At 43.5% G+C, this 18,489-nt stretch overlaps 1 protein-coding gene across 1 annotated transcript in view; it reads left to right on the top strand.

The window, feature by feature from the left end:
- The first annotated feature begins 326 nt into the window (after window positions 1–326).
- The window catches only part of PRLR (prolactin receptor), a 102,157-nt gene continuing 83,994 nt past the window's right edge, over window positions 327–18,489 (top strand). The window contains exon 1 of the mRNA XM_040338270.1: window positions 327–532. The gene's annotated coding sequence lies outside the window, so the exon portion shown is untranslated. The remainder of the gene's footprint in view (window positions 533–18,489) is intronic.

Genomic DNA, 18,489 nt, shown 5'->3' with positions numbered 1-18,489 from the left:
TCTGCTTTTAGAAAATATATCATGTTCTGGGGGGGTTTCAGTAAGTTTATGGTTATAAATGCAGATTTTTTTGCAATAAAAGAACTGAGAAGGGGTTAAAGTGAAGAAGAGTAGTGCGGCAAGAAGGCACAGAGAGGATGGTGTGCCCCTTTAATTGTGGATGAGGGTGCAGGATGGATGGATGGAGGGAGGGATGGCTGGATGGAGTAGGTGCAGGCAGGCAGCACCTCCAGCATGACAGTGCTGGGTAGGCAGGCTCTGATTGCTGACAGCCAGGCTATGACGTGTGATGGGGGAGGAGGGAGGAGGACTGGGGATGAGGACTGGAGCCTTTTAAACAGAAGAGAGCCCAGAGGAGCTGGGAATGTGAGCCGGCTTGCTGGAATACCATCAGGAGGGGACAGGAGGAGCCGGATCAGAGGGGCACACAGGCCCCCCCAGCACTGCCTGGATCTGCAGGATGGGGATGGTGGATCTGGATCCAGCCTGGGATTGTAGGAGAATGCAGCCTGCCTGTGCTGCCTGCTCACAGGTAATCACTGCTGCCTACCTCCCTTCTCCACTTCAAGGGACACTCTTCTCTTCCCACCAGTCCCTAGCCTGCCCAGACCTCCACCCATCTCTCCCAGGGGGATATCCCAACTTCTACTGTAACCTGGGCACATACACGATCAGTCGCAGGTTGCCGATTCCCCCCCCCCCCAGATGTTGGACGCGTTTAGTAGTTGCAAGGGCTCGTTGTCACATAAATCACTTTGGTCGTGGAATCGTAAAGTTGTATGATGTAAATTATTCCAAAGGATTGAAAACGATCGGCGTCACGTATGGAATTGTTCTGCCAGTTGTCTGTTGGTCGGCGTAAAACCTATAAACCGGTCGCGTCACGGAACCGTTACGTTGTGCGGTCTGAGCTATTCAGATGTCGTGTATGGGGTAAAAAAAAAACGATTGCAATGGCAGTAAGTTGGTTGGCGTTCACCCGTAAACCTCGCGATTTGGTCGGTCGCATAACGACGAATTTTCCCAGCCGTGTCGTGAAATCAATCGCAGGGTTTGGAAATTTTCTGCCAGCTGTCTGTTGCCCTGAATTGATCGCTCGGAAACTAACCAGTTCGGTCGGTCGTAATCGCGGAGACGCGTGATCTGGTTTATTCTGATGGAGTGAAAATGATCGCAGACGTCGGGCGGAACGTTTCTACGGTTGGGAAATTTTCTGCCAGTGGTCTGTTGTCCTGTGTTGACTTGGTAAGATGCATTGAAGCCTGAGAAGATCGAGGCTGATAGTGAGTGTGCATGATGGGTTCAAGGGTTCCGTCTCTAAACATTTCATTCTGACAGGCTTTAGAATTTTCAGATATTTATATTTATTGATGACGATTACTAACCTATGGAATTTAGATATATTCATATTTATTGATAAGGAAGATCCTGCCAAACTATAGAATCTAGATACACTCATATATTCATATTTATTGATAATGATGAAGACTGGGGTCATATCTCTAAACATTTTATTCTGCCAATCTTAAGGATTCATAATTATTGATTAGGAAAATTCTGATAATCTAGAAAAATGTATGTACACCACATATAATCATATGTATTGATAATATAGAGTTCCTATTTATTGATAATGATGGATTTAGATGAAGACTTCAAGGGTCCAGCCTCTAGACCTTTGATTCTGTCAACCTATAGAACTCACATTTATTGATAAATGAAGGCCTCCCAAGCTATAGAATCCATATATACTCTTACATTCTTATTTATTGATAAAAAAAAGATCTCCCAATCTATAGAACGCACATATTCATATTTATTGATAATGAAGGCCTCCCAAGCTATAGAATCCATATATTCATATTTATTGATAAAGATCTCCCAACCTATAGAACTTATATATTCATATTTATTGATAAAGATCTCCCAACCTATAGAACTTATATATTCATATTTATTGATAAAGATCTCCCAACCTATAGAACGCATATATTCATATTTATTGATAAAGATCGCCCAACCTTTAGAACTCATATATACTCTTATATTCATATTTAATAAAGATCTCCCAATTTATAGAATTCATATATACTCATATATTCTTATGTATTGATAAAGAAGATCTCCCAATCAATAGAATTCCTTTATCTTCATATATATTGATAATGATGGAATTAGATGAACCCCTCAAGGGTCCTATCTTTAAACTTTTGATTCTGTCAATCTATAGAATTCATATACATGCATATATTCATCTTTATTGATAACATGGAATTCATATATATTCATATTTATTGATAATGATGGGTTAAGATAATGTCTTCAAGGGTCCTGCCTCTTGACCTTTGATTCTGCCAATCTATAGAGTTCATATTTATTAATAATATAGATGGGTTAAGATGATGTCTTCAAGGGTCCTGTCTCTAGACCTTTGATTCTGCCACTCTATAAAATCCCTGTATTCATATTTATTGATAATGAAGATTCTGCCAAACTATAGAACTTATATATAATCATCTTTATTGATAGTGAAAATGTTGCCAAACTAAAGAATTCATATTTATTGATAATGATGGGTTAAGATAAAGTCTTTAAGGGGCCCGCCTCTAGACCTTGGATTATGACAATCTATAGAATCCCTATATTCATATATATTGATGATGAAGATTCTGCCAATCGATATAATGTATATATAGTCATCTTTATTGATAATGAGGATTTTGCCAATCTAAATAATTTATATATATATATTCATCCTTATTAATAGTGAAGATTCTGCCGATCTATAGAACTCCTATATTCATATGTATTGATAATGAAGATTCTACAAATATATATATATATATATATATATATATATATATATATATATATTAATAGTGAAAATTCAGCCAATCTATAAAACTCCTATATTAATATGTATTGATAATGAAGATTCTGCCAATCTATAGAACTCCTATATTCATATGTATTGATAATGAAGATTCAGTAAATCTATAGAATTCCTATATTCATATGTATTGATAATGAAGATTCTGCCAATCTATAGAATTCTTATATTCATATGTATTGATAATGAAGATTCTGCAAAACTATAGAATTCCTATATTCATATGTATTGATAATCAAGATTTTGCCAATCTATAGAATTCCTATATTCTTATGTACTGATAATGAAGATTCTACAAATCTATAGAATTTATATATACTCATATTTAGTAATAGTGAAGATTCTGGCAATATATAGAATCCCTATATTCATATTTATAGATAAAATAAAATTCAAATGTATTGATAATAATGGGTTAAAATTAAGCCTTCAAGGGTCCTGTTTCTAGCCCTTTAATTCTGCCAATCTATAGAATTCCTATATTCATATTTATTAATAATGAAGATTCTGCTGATCTATAGAATTCCTATATTTATTGCTAATGATCGATCATGTGTAGTGAACCTGTCATGGTGGAATACGGTGCCCCCTGCTCATGCGGGGCATCAGCTGTGTTCCTGGAAATAATTCTCCCAGGGTTGGCAAGTAGGCATTCATGCACAAAAAGCATCTCAGCTGTGTGCCAAAGGAAATAAGCGTGCATTAATGTTTTGCCATTGTTCTGAAAGCCTAACCCTGAGTGTCTTGCCATAGCTCCTGTGCAGCCTCTTGTTTCCCCTCTAATTCCATGTATGGAGACGATCTGCCTTTCTCTAGCAATATGAGCCTTGTTAGCATGGGGGGGTTTTGTTCAGGAATGGTCATGATGCCGTTGTTTCTGGGTTGGGTTGTGTGAGTGGCAGGGGATGGGTATAGTACACACCGCTGCGGTCACTCGGAGATTGCATGCAATGCAGAGGCAGGAGTGACAGTTGCCGCTGATAGACTGGGGTTGTAGGTTGCTGCCAATTTCTCATGCGTTATAAAATGCTGCACGAGCGCCAGGCACCTGTCATAGTCTGGCAGCAGACGGCGAGGTCTCCCCCGCAAGGAACTTATCATTCACAGCCTTGATTCCCATTCCACTTTAACTTTTTGTGTACCGTATTATTGTGTCCTTACCCACATGGATTGCTCCTTCCTCAGTGATCACATGCTCAGTACGCAAAAAAAAAAACCTGTAAAGGTCTCCATAAGCTACACAATTCCATTATGTTATAGCAAAAGTTGGGCAGTATGTGGTTGGGCATCAAAATTAGTCTGCCCTGTCAGACAGAGCTGTGCTGTGTGGCAAAGCTGGGTACATCTCAGGACTGAACACTGCCATCTAGTACGCCAAAAAAACACAGCATGTGACTCTTGCGTTTCGTAAACAAAACAATTAAGTTATGTCATATAGAGTAGCGCGTGGGCTCAACGTGTGTCTGTATTATAAAAGAGTCAATAAACCTATGGGGAGGGTGGGAGGGGCCAAAGCCTATAGAAATAATGACTTTTTTTAGAAAGTCATTATTTACATAGGTATAGCTGGGGCTCTGGTAGCCCCGTTGAGAGGCATATTTTTACTAAAATACACTACTAGTGTTTTCCCCAGGACGGGTTTTCTTTAAAGTGTATCCAAGGCCAAAAATATTATTAGTACTGAGTGGTTAGAATCCCTGTTAAGGTTTTATTGCTGTCTGTGCCCCTGTCGATTTATTCCAATGGCTGTTGTCACTGGAAAGGTAGAAACCGATATTAAGTTGCCACCAAACATTTTCCAATGGGGACACATAATCAAGTAACAACTGAGGCCTTGTACACACGGTCGTTCCAAACCGATGAGAATGGTCCGACGGACCGTTTTCATCGGTTCACCTCTGAAGTGGCCGTACGGCCTGATATGTGTACACACCGTCGTTCCAAAAACCGATCGGGTCAGAACGCAGTGAAGTCAAACACACGACGTGCTGAATAAAACGAAGTTCAATGCTTCCAAGCATGCGTCGACTTGATTCTGAGCATACGCGGGTTTTGAACTGATGCTTTTCTGTACTAACCATCGGTTTGGACCGATCGGGCAGCGGTCCATCGGTTCGGTTTTGAAGCATGTTTTAAAATTTTGGACTGAAGGAAAACAGACCGATGGGTCTACACACGGTCCGTTTGGACCGATTAAAATGAACCTCGGTCCATTCTCATCGGTTTTGTCTGACTGTGTGTACGGGGCCTCAGACAGCAATTACCTTACTTTAGAGAGATTGTATCTCACTTCCTGTTGTGCCTGCAGAACAGGAAGTGAACCGTCATCCCCCAAAGGGGCACAAATTAAAAAAAATTAAACCAGAGGGGATTTTTACTCTTACCTACTTAGTAGGTAAAAGTAAACCTACCACTTCACCAGATATGGCTTTAGTTATATTTTATGCGTGTTCATTACAATTACTGCTTCGCTGGTATTCACAATTTGTGGTATTCCAGCCTGGACCAAAATAGGAAACCAAACTTCTCACGTGTGTCTACTACAAACATCTGAGCAGTGTGCACAACGCCCAAGAAATGCACGGCTCCCGTGCTTCGGGTATTGGACTCGCTGTCCTATTTAATTACCAATTATAAATCTCTATTTTAAGATCTCGACCATCCACCCATTAATCAGAGGCGTCCTGCCCTGAGCTTCCACACACCGTATTAATGGCGGGGGTTATCGCAGATAATAAAGTGCTGGGATTGATGTGGCGTGGTGGCGAATGGGGAGTCATGTGATCTTCTCCTTATGTCCTCTATACGTGACTGAGCTGGAGAAGGGGAAGGGGAAGGGGGGTCAGCTGTCTCGTTTATGAGGGAACCCACTGCAGAAAGAAAAGACGTTTAGATACAATCAGCTCATTGTGAATGAATGTAAACGATTGCCTGCCATATGGTTTTCTGGTGCGATTTTCTTCTGTAGATGTTGTATACATGTCACAACAGGCATGAATATCACCAGAAAATCAAGCGTCAGACTATGTCATGTATTAAAAACATAAATAACATCACAATATGTCATATAGTATTCAAATTTATATGTGTGTGTATGTACAGTATAGAGATTAGATAGATAGATAGATAGATAGATAGATAGATAGATAGATAGATAGATAGATAGATAGATAGACTGATCAACCATAACTATATGGCCCCGTACACACGTCCGAGGAACTCGACGGGCAAAACTCATCGTTTTGCTCATCGAGTTCTGTGTGAAGCCGCCGAGGATCTCGGCGAGCCAACTTTCCTCATTGAACAACGAGGAAATAGAGAACATGTTCTCTATTTGGCTCGACGAGGAACTCGTCGGCTTCCTTGGCGAAAGTGTACACACGCCGGGTTTCTCTGCAAAATTCAGCTCCGATCGAGTTTCTGGCTGAATTCTGCCGAGAAACTCGGTCGTGTGTACGGGGCCTATGAGAACTTTATGACCATATTACCATCCACCTTAGATTGAGTAGGTCCCCTTTTACTGCTGAAACAGCCCATAAAGGCATGAGCGCCACTAGACCTCTGAAGGTCTGCTGTGGCATCTGGCACCAACCCATCAGTAGCAGATCCTTCAAGTACTGTAAGTTGTAAGATGAGGCCTCCATGGGTCTGACTTGTTTTACCAGCACATCCCACAGATATTCGATTGGATGAGATCTGGAGAATTTGAAGGAACACTTTGGCCCAGATTCTCAAAGGACTTACGACGGCGTATCGCCACGTACGCCGTCGTAAGTTCGAATGAGAGGCGTCGTATCTATGCGCCTGATTCTTAGAATCAGTTACGCATAAATTTGGCTTAGATACGAGCGGCGTAAGTCTCTTACGCCGTCGTATCTTAGTTGCATATTTACGCTGGCCGCTTCCGTAGATTTCTGCATCGAATATGCAAATTAGCTAGATACGCCTATTCACGAACGTATGTGCGCCCGGCGTATCAAGATACGTTGTTTACGTAAGATATACGCCGGTGAAAGTTACCCCTCATAAAGCAGGGGTAAGTCATGTTAGGTATGGACGTCGGAAACGTACGGACAGCGGCGTATTTTACGTTGTTTGCGTAAGTCGTCCGTGAATGGGGCTGGACGTAAGTTACGTTCACGTCGAAAGCATTGACTATTTGCGGCGTAATTTTGAGCATGCGCACTGGGATACGTTCACGGACGGCGCATGCGCCGTTCGTTAAAAGCGTCAATCACGTCGGGTCACTATTCATTACCATAAAACACGCCCACACCAGCCTACTTTGATTTACGCGGGCTTGCGCCGGCACAGTTACACTACGCCGCCGTAACTTTGGGTGCAAGTTCTTTGTGAATACGGGACCTGCCTCAGTTACGGCGGCGTAGTGTATCTGAGATACGCTACGCCCGCCTATAGATTGGCGCGTCTACGAGAATCTGGGCCTTTGTTTTTGTGTTCCTCAAACCATTCTTGAACCATTGTTGCATTGTAGCAGAGCGCAATATCTTGCTGAAAGAGAACACTGCCATCAAGGAATAGCACTCCTATGAAGGGGTGTACTTGGTCACCAACAATGTATAGATAGGTGGCACGTGTCAAGTAAACATCCACGTGAATGGCAGGACGCAACGTTTGCCAGCAGAACATTGCCCAAAGCAACACACTGCCTCCGCCAGCTTGCCTTCTTCCTATACTGAATCCTGGTGCCATCTCTTCTCTAGGTAAGCGGCGCACACGCACCCAGCCATCCATATGATGTAAAATAAACTGTGATTCCTCAGACCAGGCTACGTTCCATTGCTCCGTGGTCTAGTTCTGATGCTCACATGCCCATTGTAGGAGCTTTTGGCTGTAGACATGGATCAGCATGGGCACCCTGACCGGTCTTCGGCTACGTAGCCCCATACACAACTAAGTGCAATGACCTTTTTTCTGCTTTCGACACATCTCAACTTCAGGAATAACATGTTCGATTGCTGCTTAACCACTTCAACCCCGGAAGGATTTACCCCCTTAATGACCAGGCCATTTTTTGCGATAGGGCACTACGGCACTTAACTGACAATTGCAATGGTGTGATGCTGTACCCAAACAATGTCCTTTTTTCCCCACAAATAGAGCTTTCTTTTGGTGGTATTTGATCACCTCTGTAGTTTTTCAGTTGTTACACTATAAACAAAAAAAAAAGAGCGACAAGTCTAAAAAAATTAAATAAAACATGTTTTAGTTTCTGCTAACACCCCCCCCCCCCCCCAAACAAATGTAAAAAAAAACGAATTTATTCATCAATTTAGACCAATTTGTATTCTGCTACATATTTCTGGTAAACAAAAATCCCAATTGATTGGTTTGTGCAAAAGTTACCACTTTTCCAAAATAGGGGATAGATTTATGGCATTTTTATATTATTTATTAATTTTTTACTAGTAATGGTGGCGATCAGTGATTTTTAGTGGGACTGTGACTTTGCGGGCGGACAGACCAGACACCTAACTGACATTTACAACCTTTTTTTGGGAACCAGTGACAATAATTAGTGCTAAAAATATGCACTGGTTTTGTACTAATGACACTGGCAGGGAAGGGGTTAACATCATGTGCGATTAAAGGGTTAAGTGGGTTTTCAAACTGTATGGTGGCCTGCGTGACTGGGGAAATACACAGATCCGTCTTCCTGAATAGCAGAAAGACAGGATCTGTGTGATCTCCCTTGTCAGAACGAAGATTTGCCTTGTTTACATGGGCGGATCCCCGTTCTGTCTCTGCAGGGAACAATCGCAGGTGGCTGGCGGACATTGAGTCCTCCAGACCCGCTGATTGGCTCCCCCGCTGGCCAATGTTCATTGTGTACGAGCCCAGCGTACGAGCCCATGTATATATGTAGTTTTGCATGTAAGTTGCAATATATACTGTAATAGTGTTTCAGAGCTGTAGTGGACCACAGGTCGCAGGTGCTGAGTAACAGGGCATTGTGGGACTTGTAGTTTTTCCACAATGGTGCGAAATATGTAAACATATGCAAACATATATTATAAAACACCACGTTTCAAATATATATTGATACCTCAGAAATCTTGTGAATTCTATACATAGAGCATATGTTGAAAAAAGTTTTGTTGTGTATTAAAACCTTGTTATCTGGAGGGAGATCCTTGCATGCTGGGACTTTTAGTACTACCACAGCTGTGTGCCATAGCACAAAAATGTTTTTTTTACTGCATTTAGTCCTTCTTTTTCCCCTTCTTCTGACATTGTGGCTTGTATACACTGGAGGGAAACCAGAGAAATTGTTTTTCTTAATTTTTTTTCTTTCAGGTGACTACCGTATGTTCATTGCACCTGAGAGATGTGTCACAGGATTTCTTGTTGACAAGTCTGTCAGAGTAATGGCACTAGCGCCACCCAGAGGCTTTTGTGGTCTTCAACAAGCAGTATCAGAATGCAGCGCAGTCGTCGTTTGTAGCTGCAGCCCAGTCAGACAACTGGCCTGAGGGGGGAGGGGAGTCTTTATTTTTTTGCCCCTTTTCATTGAGGGGGAAGGGGGGTTTCTTTCCTAATAAAGGCTGCTTAACGTGTTGTCAGCTCCTCTACATCAAAAAGTGGCGGAAATGTGAGCGTATACATATAGATTTAAAACGTGAAAGGCTTAAGGGAGTTTTGACACGGTGCCAAACATCTTAAACAAACCCTCCTTTATTTGTAGATGGCCTCCCTCTGGCTCTATGCCCAGTGCCCCAAAAAAAAAAAAAAAAAAAAGAAAGAAAAAGTGAACTTAAAGGAAAGCTGTCAGAATGAGATATGGGATCTGCGTGTGGAGGTATTTTTTAGGGCGCAGGCTACGTCGGCTGACATGTTTGTTCTTGATTGCTTATTCAGAAAGTCATTGATATAGAAAAAAGTAGGTGCCCCAACACTCGGAATGGTGAGGTGAAAGAAGGATCAGAATGACAGAACCGAGGACTCCTTTATACCAAGTCCGTTACGCTGCATTCATCTGCATAGATCAACGCAAGCTCGCTAATCAAGCCATAACACCTCATTTAAGGGCAGTGCATAAAAACACTTCATGCCTTTCTTTTTATGCATGGTGCCGCATGTCAACACACCACAGCATGTCGCAACACACTAGATGGTGCGTAGACTGGAACCAAGTGTCATTTTGTGACACTTCAATAAAAGTTAAAGAAAAAAAAGCAAACTGATGCGCATGTGTGATAGTGTGCAGCGTGGTTTGAAAAAGCCATGAAGCTTAAAAGGTTAGTTCACCTTTACCAAAAAAATAGCTATGCAGGTAAGGGATGCCTATAGTTGAAGACGTAGCACTTACACCGACGTATCTCGAGATAAGTCACGTAAGTGTCAATGTGCGCCGTCGTATCTATGCGCCGTGCCCATAGAACTAGATACGCCTGAAATTAGGCTTCATCCGACCAACGTAACTTTCCTACCCCGTCATATCGTGGGCGCATATTTTCGCTGGCCGCAAGGGGCGCTCCCATTGATTTATGATTCAAATATGCAAATGAGTGAGATACGCCGATTCACGAACGTACTTGCGCCCGGCGCAGGTGTAAGTCATGTTAAGGTATGGACCAGGGATCAGCCGTCCTATTTTACGTCGTTTACGTAGTAGTACGTGAATAGGGCTGGGCGTAGCTTACGTCACGTCGTAGGCAGTGATTAGTCGTATTTTATGGAGTATTTTTGGTGTGATTGTGAGCATGCGCACTGGGATGCGTCCACGGGACGGCGCATGCGCCGTTCGTTCGGCCCATCATTTGCATGGGGTCATGGTTCATTTAAATGTAGCACGCCCACTTCCACCTACTTTGAATTAGGCCGGCGTACGCCTAGGAATTTACGTTACGCCGGCGCAACGTTGGGAGCAAGTGCTTTGTGAATACTGTGCTTGCCTCTCTGTGTTACGTCGGCTTAGCGCATATGAGATGTGCTACGCATGCATAAAGATGCGCTCAGGTATGTGAATCCGGGCCAACCTGTGCAGCTTTGACTAACGTTAAATGATGCCCTTGCTATAGGTGCAGGCATGTATCCAGGGCCGTCTTTAATGTTGATTGGACCCTGGGCAGAAATGTTCTTACAATTTTGCTCTCCACCTGCTCTGAGACATACAGCAAATATCAGCTAGACTTAAAATCAGTTTACTGTATCAGATCAGGCAGTGATTGAAATTGGTTGGCAGAGGTTATAGCATATCATTACCACTTACTGACTGATTGCTAGAGGCTACAGCACATGATTTCTTCTTGTTCGTTGGTTGCTAGAGATTATTGTAGAGTAGTACTGCTCAATGGTTGGTTGCTAGAGGTTACAGCACATCATCTCTTCACTGTAGATGGGCATGATATACATATGAATGCCGCCTTTATTTACATATAAATGCTATTATACTCAGCTATTTACATATGAATGCTGCCACTATTTACATATGAATGCTGCCGATATTTACATATGAATTCTCCCGATATTTACATATGAATGATGGTTATTTACATGTAAACACAGGGTCTGTAGGTGAGTAATCGGTACACAATAAGGCAGAGCTGGGCAGCACTTCACACTGAGATATCAGGACACAGGACTAAAACTTCAAGGGCCAATCGAATTTACACTGGGATAGTTGGCAAGAATGAGGCAGCTGCTTTGGGCCCCACAACAATGACAGGGCCCAGGGCAGCTGCCTCTTTTGCCCTGCCCTAAAGATGGCCCTGCATGTTTCTCTCAAAGCCTGATCAAAAACCTCCCAGAGATGGCAATGTCTCATCCTGTCTTGTTGCTAGGACATTGCTAAGACACTCCTAGGCAATACTTCTCACCCCCACCATCACCAGAGCGGGTTCTCAAATCCCTACACATATGTGGTCCACTTTTGCCTCCGTCAAAGAATCGCCTGCAAGAGGTTTTGAATCTGTAAGCCTCATCATTAGTATTAGTGGGAGGAATATACCTTATCGTTGGTGTCAGTGGGAAGAATAGTGCCCCATCTTTGGTGTCAGTAGGAGGAATATACTTCATATTCCCATCGCACATTTTCCTGGATAAGCTCTCAAAGTTTGGGTGCTGCAGCAACAACCAGCTGGATACTAAATAGATATTTGCCAGCACACCATGGATCGACAAAAAGTAGCGTCCAAACAGGTAGTTCATTACATGATCACAACATAAGAAGAGTGCAACGTGTTGGAGATACGCAGGGCCCCTTCGTCAGGCATGTGACAAAGGGGTCCTGCCTGACTCTGAAACGTTGCACTCTTCTTATGTTGTGATCATGCAATAAACTGCCTATTTGGATGCTACTTTTTGTCGATCCATGGTGTGCTCGCAAATATCTATTTAGTGGGAGGAATATGCCCCATCTTTGGTGTCAGTGGGAGGAATAGTCTCCACCTTTGGTGTCAGTGGGAGGAATAGTTCCCTATCTTTGGTGTCAGTAGGATGGATAGTGCCCCATCATTGGTATCAGTAGGAGTAGTATCCCATCATTGGTGTCAGTGGGAGAAATAGGACCTTATCGTTTCTATCAGTGGGAGGAAAAGTACCCCATCGATGGTATCAGTGGGAGGAATAATGCCCCATCGTCTGTGTCAGTAGTAAGAATAGTGCCCAATCATTGGTATCAGTGGGAGGACTATGCCCCACTGTTGGTGTCAGTGGGAGGAATAGTGCCCCATCATTGGTGTCATTTGGTGTACGTATACTTGCTGCTAGTATCTTTGTATGTATAGTGTGTGTTGCTGTTGTGATGCCGCGTACACACGATCATTTTTCGGCATGAAAAAAAAACATTTTTTTTAAAAAAAATGTCATTTAAAATGATCGTGTGTGGGCTTCACATCATTTTTCGGGTTCTGAAAAATGTCAATTTTTTTTCCGAACATGCTGCATTTTTTAACAACGTTTTAAACTATGTTGTTTTTCGGGTTGTAAAAAATGATCGTGTGTGGGCTAAAACGACGTTAAAAACCCGCGCATGCTCAGAAGCAAGTTATGAGACGGGAACCCCCGTTCTGGTAAAACTACCGTTCATAATGGAGTAAGCACATTCATCACGCTGTAACAGACAGAAAAGCGCGAATCGTCTTTTACTAACACGGAATCAGCTAAAGCAGCCCCAAGGGTGGCGCCATCCGCATGGAACTTCCCCTTTAAAGTGCCGTCGTACGTGTTGTACGTGTTGTACGTCACCGCGCTTTGCTAGAGCTTTTTTTTAAAACTATGGTGTGTGGGCAACGTCGTTTTAATGATGAAGTTGGAAAAACATAGTTTTTTCTACATGCCGAAAAATGATCTTGTGTACGTGGCATTAGGGTAAGGTCGATAATTAAAATAGCTAAAAGCAAAATGTCTTTTAGTTTCAGATGGAGTGGCGAGGGATTAGTAGACCTGTCAGGATGTTATTGCTGTCCGTGCCCCCATTGGGGAGATTCACGCTCTTTATTGTCAAGTTTACCATTATCACAGAGAGTGAAAAGCCCAAAACTGGCATAAAACCCATATATTTCCAATATCTCTTCCCCCCCCCCCCTCCCCGACAAATAACAGGAAGCCAAAGACTAATGTAACAATATATGGACCATGTGAAGTGCATTACTGAGAGCGGTTTGTTACTTTGTTTATACAGAGTTCCCATGTGTCTATGTAAATGTATCCATACTGGGATTCTTACAAACTCCTTCATCTTTTTACTTGCTATGTGGTGACAGGATAGGTGTTCTCCTAACAAATCATTCAAGTGTAACTCAGGGCAAAACTTTTTATGTGTTTTTTCAGGTTTTTTTGGGGAGGTTTAGAACCTCTTTTGGGTTTGATTTGCTGCATGAGGCCTTGTTGGAGAGACCTCACCATTGGTTTCCTAAACTGAGGGCAACACTGTCACTCATACAGTAAGGTGACCAGATTTTTAAAATGAAATCCGGGGACATTTTTTTACTAGTAATGGCAACAATCAGCGACTCTCTGCCCGCCTCACAGCCTGTCAAGTCTTACTCTTCGGCCCCGGCTACTACTGGATGGGGAGCGGAGGAAGATCACTCCGCCAGGGAAGGCAAGGAGATAGGCAGGTGGCTGGCCAGGATATGAGCCAAGGCAGAAGAACATGCGAGTGGAGCTGAATGGGCATGCACCCGAAACTGAAGAAATATTCCCTCCGCTCCGACCAGCACATGATCATCAGAAAGGGGCACAGATAATGGAAAAAATACACCCCCTAAGCTAGTAGGCACGGCAGAGCGGGGTGTGTAATTCTAATTTTTTTATTTTAATTCTGCACTGACTGTCTTTGAAATTTCCCCTGCCCCCTATTAAATCCAATCTGGGGACAAAACCAGGGACAGACTTGGTCCGGGGACAGTGTCCTCAATCAGGGGACTGTCCCCTGAAACTGGGGATGTCTGGTCACCCTTTCATACAGGAAACAAGAGAAGATTTCCAGCTGGGCCACAGACCGCAACAAGGCCTTACATGGGGTGATCAGCTCTGTACCTTGTGCAGGACTGTCTTTTCCTGGCACAGGGATGCACAGGTGTTGCATGTGTCCCCATGGTGGCCTCTTATTGATGTCTTTTGGGACATGTTTCTGCACAGACACAGCCACTGTCTCCCGAAATTACAGGCACGGGTCCCCAAGCACACACAGGGTGAGTTCTTGGACGCACACCAGCATATGATATTGGGACGCAGCGGTGTGATGTGTGCAACACCTGTGCATCCCCATTCCAGGAAAAGATGGCCCTGCATTGGACACGGAGCTAATCGCCCCATGTGAGTGGCGCCATAAAAGCCCCAGTCTTGGCAGGAGACATGTAAAGTTTTTTTTCTACCTGAGAGGAATCCAATGGAGGAAGAATTAGACAGACGTGAGCATTTTACGGGTGTTTACACGTCTAAACACATGTACACGGAAGCACTTTACGGACCATTACCTGCATTTGTTATGCTTTTGCCAGCAAGATTCTGTGTGGATATCAGTATTTTATTACACTCATGTACAACAGCTCTAAGGGCTCATTCACACAGGCGCTCAGCCCCATGCGTACTTTCACCACCACCCATAGAAAGTGAATGGGAGCAGATCGGCTGTACAGACTCAGGCCTCGTATACACGACCGAGTTTCTCGGCAAAAACCAGCAAGAAACTTGCTGGGAGATATTTTTTTGCAGAGGAAACCGGTCGTGTGTACATTTTCGTCAAGGAAACTGTCGAGAAACTCGACGAGCCAAAAAGAGAGCAAGTTCTCTATTTCCTTGGTCGTGTGTATGAGGCTTTACGCACAGCCAGGTTTTGCAGGTACGGAGGCTGCACAGGCTGTGCATCCAGTAACACAGGATCTTTCCGCAAGCAGGATCCTGTGTGGATTTCAGTATTATATTTTGTCCGTGTACATCCTAGGCGATTTGCGGCGTTTTTTACCGCGATTTGCCACGACAAATTGCAGCGTTTTTCCTCGCCATTTGCCGCGACAAAATGCTGCGTTTTTCCCCGCGGTTTTGTACAGGTCATTGGCATCAATGTAAAACGCCCAAGCCGCCCGATTCGCACGTCAAAAAAGGGTCCGGGACTTGTTTGAAATTCAGGCGTTTGGCGTTCTTTCGGCGTTCGGTGTTTTGCGTTGGAGATGTGAACCATCTCCATAGAGAATAATGTTATTTTTCCCCTCTAGCGTCTTTGAGCGTCGCGCTTCAGGCGACAAAACGCTCAGGTGTGAATGCAGCCTAGGGCTGCATTCATAACTGCGCATTTAGAAATTGACATTTTGGCGCGCATTTTAAGAAAAAAAAGCGCTGCAATCGCAGTTTGCACTTGTGATGCCTTTCATTGTTTAGGGCACTCCAAGTGCGGGTAGCAGAAACGTGTTTTGCTTTGCATCAAAATGCGCAACAAAAACGCACTGAAAAAGCAGCAAACTTACAAAATCTGCCAGGGATCAAATTATTATTTTCCCCACTGTATGCTGTATGGATCTGAACGCAACGTTTTTTTACGCCTGTGTAAAAAAGCTCTAACTCTGGGATGAGTGGGTCTCTCATCATATTGTTTCCATTGTTGTATAGGTACTTATGTGTTTAGATGTATTCAATAAACCCTTTAGAACCCATTAGATTGTTAGCTTTGGTGGACGGTGCCTTTCTAAATACTTTCTTTCTTTCATTGTAACCCGTGTACTTTTTGTACTTCCAAATACATTGATACCTATAATGCATACCTCCCAACTTTTTGAGATGGGAATGAGGGACACCTATCAGCAAAAGTATGCAGGCATAGGACACACCCCATGTCACACCCCCTTAAAGGAGAATTGTACAAAAAAAAAGATTGGTTAAACCCACAAGTGCTTTTTTACCACTACTATTCCTTCATATTGGTTGTTGGAATTTACAAATGCAGCAATTTAGAAATCAGATGAAGCCTAGGTTCACATTGGAGCAATTTGTCATGCGATTTGAGAGATAAAAATCGCATGACAAGTCACAGCCTATTGGTGGCAATGGCACTGTTCCAATCGGTGCGACACCGATTTTGCGGTGCCGCACCGATTTGCAAAAGTAGTTCCTGCGCTACTTTTGCCAATTTCAGGTGCGAGTTCAATAGACATCTGTGCATGAAGCCATACAAATGTCTATCAAGTAGCATCTGAAATCGTGCTGACCTTGCTACTTTGAAATCGCGCTACTTCAAGTAAAGTAGCACGATTTCAAAGTAGCATCAATGTGAACCAGGGCGAAAGGTTTAGCGCTGGAAAACACTTTTTGATAGATAAAAAGTGCATTTTATATACATCTATCTAAATCCGACCAAAATGAGGGACAAATGAGGAGGAAAGAGGGGCAGTGGGACATTTCTCCAAATCAGGGACAGTTGGGAGCAATGATAATGAGCTGTAGTAACAGTTTCCTGGGTGTGTCTTAGCCTTAAAGGAGTTGTAAAGGAAAACGTTTTTTTCACCTTAATGCAATTTATGCATTAAGGTGAAAAAACATCTGATACTGCCGCCCCCCCCCCCCCCCCCGAGCCCCCCTTATATTTACCTGATCCCTCGAAAGTCCTGCGTTCCTCTTCACCGCTCAGCTTGGCCGCTGATTGGCTAGAGCGGATGGATTGAGAGCAGCGCAGCCATTGGCTGGCGCTGCTGTCAATCACATCCAGTGACGCGGCGCGCCGAGGGGCGGGCCGAGTGATACAGTGAGCGACTATGGGCGCTCGCTATATCACAGGAGTGCGCCCGCAATTAGTGACCACCATGCGAGCTCTCGCATGACTGTGGTGACTAATTGCGGGGAGGACCAGAGACAGCCGCCGAGGGACCCCAGAAGACGAGGATTGGGGGCACTCTGTGCAAAACGAACTGCACAGTGGAAGTAAGTATAACATGTTTGTTATTTAAAAAAAAAAAAAATTTCCTTTAGTAACGCTTTAAGCCTGGTACACACAATCGGATTTTCTGCAGACAAAGCGTAGGACTTTTGTCCGAAGGGCGTTGGCCATGAACTTGTCTTGCATACAAACGGCAAAGAATTGTCGGCCAACAAACATGAAACTACGTGGTTTTTCACCTCTTTAGCTCCACCTTTTGGGCAACGTATGCTATTGTTGTGTTATGATGAGCATTGCTTCTGATCATGTGTGTTTGTACTTTGGAGTTTTGTCTGAAGGACTTGTGTACACATGATCGGATAATCCGTCACAACACATTTGTTGGCGGACAATTTTAAAGCATGCTATGCCACATTTGTCTGCGGAAAATCAGACAATTGTCCGATGGAGCGTACAAATGGTCGGATTTTCCGACAACAGCCTGCCATCACACAATTCCCGTTGGATAATCCGATCGTGTGTACGAGGCTTTATACTCTACACTTTGCTAACAACAATGGGTCTATATACCTGGATTTATATAATGGGCCAGATTCACAAAGGACTTACGACGGCGTATCTCCATGTACGCCATTGTAAGTCTGAAAGTGCGCCGTCGTATCTATGCGACTGATTCATAGAATCAGATACGCCTCACTGCTGCCAAGATACGACCGGCGTAAGTCTCCTACGCCGTCGTATCTTGGGTGCATATTTACGCTGGCTGCTAGGGGCGCTTCCGTAGATTTACGCGTCAAATATGCAAATGAACTATATACGCCGATTCGCGAACATACTTGCGCCCTGCGTATTAATATACGCTGTTTACGTAAGGCGTACGACCGGCGTAACTTTACCCCTCATAAAGCAGGTGTAAGTCATGTTAACCTATGGACGTCGGAAACGTCAGAACAGCGTCGTATTTTACGTTGTTTGCGTAAGTCGTACGTGAATGGACATGGGCGTAGGTTACATTCACGTCGACAAAACATTGAGCCGATGTAACTTAGGGAGAAAATTTGACGCGATACTGAGCATGCGCCGTTCGTTACGCGCGTCATTTACGTGGGGTCACGATTCATTTCCAGACAACACTCCCCCTACCAGCCTACTTTGAATTAGGCGGGCTTACGCCGGCCAATTTATGCTACACCACCACAACTTACAGAGCAAGTGCTTTGTGAATACTGCACTTGCCTGTCTAAGTTGTGGCGGCATTGCGTAA

Source organism: Rana temporaria, chromosome 1 (genome assembly GCF_905171775.1).
Source record: "Rana temporaria chromosome 1, aRanTem1.1, whole genome shotgun sequence".
Classification (NCBI taxonomy): domain Eukaryota; kingdom Metazoa; phylum Chordata; class Amphibia; order Anura; family Ranidae; genus Rana; species Rana temporaria.
This window is presented reverse-complemented; position numbering and strand designations above follow the sequence as displayed.